The sequence below is a fragment of the Numida meleagris genome, unplaced genomic scaffold (genome assembly GCF_002078875.1).
Source record: "Numida meleagris isolate 19003 breed g44 Domestic line unplaced genomic scaffold, NumMel1.0 unplaced_Scaffold406, whole genome shotgun sequence".
NCBI classification, from domain to species: Eukaryota; Metazoa; Chordata; class Aves; order Galliformes; family Numididae; genus Numida; species Numida meleagris.
In genome coordinates this window covers 8,012-11,134 of record NW_018364626.1, presented here as the reverse complement: position 1 = coordinate 11,134, position 3,123 = coordinate 8,012, and positions in this window count along the sequence as shown.

Below are 3,123 nucleotides of genomic sequence, written 5' to 3'. Positions count from 1 at the left end.
TATCCAAAATGACAGATCCTATCTGCAGCGAGCTCGTGCCAATGCTGCTGGGCACTGCGGTGCCATCGATGTCTACTGGAAGCTGCCTCTTTCCAGCTCTGCTGCACTTGTTCCCGCATGGATCCACCCAGCTCTGCTCCTCGTTAGCTCTCAGGAAACATGTATAGTTGTTCAATGATGTGATTAATTCTCACTTGTAAAACTGTAATAGTTGTGAAGAGGCCATTATTTCTGGACGTCTGCTCGTCCTTGGATAGAGATGAGTGTGGAACAAGGACAGGGGGAGTATCCTGATGCCGGCCTGCTGCATCCCAACCTGCCCACTCAGTGAGACAATCCAGCCCTGTGTGCAGGCCCTGGCTTCTTGGATGTCGGATAACCCTGCTGTTCTGCTGCTGAGGGTCTCTTATCCAAACAGAACAGCCTTACAGCATGCTTTCCATTTCATAATACTATTCCCCTACTATTCACAACTATTTGTCGCGGTGCGACCATTAATAGACCCTAAAGAACTGGGATCCCATCCCGGGGCGAGAGACACAATCACAGATGCTGTGGAGTCAACTCTCGTTTATTGAAGCGTTCGCACTGTGCTTTATACCCATACAAACGCTGCGCATGCCCGATTGCACCTGCAAGGGGTTGGCCACGAGAAAGCTCAGGACGCTCAGGCGGAAACAGAAGACGACGGCCATCCCAGGGTTCTACGGTTTTCTCAAGCCACGGTCGCACCAAACACACAGGGATCCACCGCATCCCGGCACGCGGCCACGCACCCACCCCCCCCTTTAACCTGCCTAGCACGAGGCATTGCAGAAGCAAGCACACGCCTTACAGTGATTGCGAAACCGGATGCCCTTCCCTTTGTTCACCGTGCTGATCTGCACGCATCCCCCTACTGTTTTTACCCGCCTCAATAATTCCAGTTTTGCAAGTGAGAATTAATCACATCATTCAACAACTCTATTTCTATAATATGTTACTGAAATATGTGGTATTTCTACTTTCTCAAACTAGCTGTTTCTAAGGGCAAATCACAAAACACGTTGTGCTCTACTTCTTCAGATCAATTCCCCTGTTTCGATATCTAATGCAGAAACAACATTCCCTTCCTACAGCCAGGAGTTTTCTCTCACTCTTCCTTGCCAAGGATTCCTGGTGTACGTCTCACCCTACTAAATCACTCACCGCAAACACAGTTCTAACCACCCACGTTCCTGTTCTTTGTTTCAAAATGTTCGTGCACCGCAGCTCATTTCATTGTTCAGGGGCTCTGTCCTGTAGGACACAGATGTGTGTCCTAGCAAGATTACTGTACAGGAGTTACATATGAACATCCTGGCTGCTGCAGGCTCTAGGGGAAGAGCGAGGTTGCCGCGGTGGCCAAAGTGTTGTGCGCAGCGGGTCTAGCCGCAGTTTTGGGGCCCTGTTCCGTTCCCCTCTCTGCCAGGATCCCTGGTTGCAGTCGATCCGCGCGAGCTCCTCGCTCACAGGAGCGCTCCGCCGGCACCGCTGTGCCCTCAGCCTGACCCTTCCCTGCCCCTCTCCCCACACAGCCCGGCTCCTCCACGCTGCCATGGCAGAAAGAGAGCAACTGAGCCCTTTTGTGCACCGAGAGGTGACGATGCGCAAAGGAGACGAAGAAAAGCAGTCTCAGTGGGGTGAAGCCAGGAAGCAGTGGAAAAGGGCTGAGGGAGGGGGGAAACAAGCCCGAGCCCACGGGAATGGTTGTAAACTAAATGAGGGCAGACATAAATTAGATGTCAGGGGATGTTCTTTACCGATGGAGTGGTGAAGTGCTGGTGCAGCTGTCCAGAGAGGCTGCGGATGCCCCATTCCTGGAGGTGCTCCAGGCCAGGCTGGATGGGGCCCTGGGCACTCTGATCCAGGACGTGATGTAGCGGCTGGCAGCGCTGCCTGCGGAGGGGAGTTGGGACTTGGTGATCCTTGGGGTCCTTCCAACCTACAGGCCACCTGTCTGCCCTCAGTGCCAGGGAAGGGCACGGAGCAAATTGCCTTGAGAGCGATCACAGGGCAAGAGTGGGCACACAGGGATGGGGCCCAGGCTCATGGGGTCAGAAAGGCAGCTGAACACGAGGCAGCAGTGTGCCCGGGTGGCCAAGAGGGCCAGTGGTGTCCTGGCTTGGAGCAGCAGCAGTGCGGGCAGCAGGAGCAGGAGGTGCCCGTCCCTCTGCACGGCGCTGCTGGGGCTGCAGCTCAGTGCTGCGCTCAGCGCCAGCCCCTCCCTGCCAGAGAGACACTGAGGGCCTGGAGTGTGTCCAAAGAGGGGCAGCGGAGCTGTGGGCTCTGCAGCACAGCGCAGTGGGGAGCAGCTGAGGGAGTGGGACGGGGCAGTAGCTCAGTGCTCTCACCCATTGCTGAAAGTGGTGCTGGAGCACCTCTCCTATGAAGAAAGATTGAGGGAACTGGGCTTGTTTAGCTTGGAGAAGAGAAAGCTTGGGGGAGACCTCATTGTGGCCTTCCAATACGTGAAGGGAGCCTATAAACGGGAGGGGGAACAATTGTTTACAAGGGTGGATAGTGATAGGACAAGGGGGAATGGTTTGAAACTGAGACAGGGCAGATTTACGTCAGATATTAGGAGGAAGTTTTTCACTCCAAGGGTGGTGACGCAGTGGAACAGGTTGCCCAAGGAGGTTGTGGATGCCCCATCCCTGGAGGCATTCAAGGCCAGGCTGGACGTGACTCTGGGCAGCCTGGTTTGGTGGCTGGCGACCCTGCACTCAGCAGGGGGGTTGAAACTCGATGATCTGTGAGGTCCATTTCAACCCAGGCTATGATTCTAGGATTCTATGAAAGGAGGTTGTGGGGGGGGAGGGGGTCAGCCTCTGCTCCCAGGGAGCAGCAATAGAACGAGAGGGGATGGGCTCAGGTTGAGATGGAGAGGGTCAGGTTGGACCCTGGGGGTGTTCCATGACTGTGTGGATGCGGTGCAAAGTGATACTGCGCAGTGGGGAAACAGTGGTGGTGTGTGGACAGTTGGACTAGATGATCTTGGAAGTCTTTCCAACCATGCTGATTCTATGACTCTGTGAACTCCTGCCAGCCCCACCAGGCTGCAAACTGAGCGAGAAAAGGACAAAAAGCCGCAATGTGCTCTGC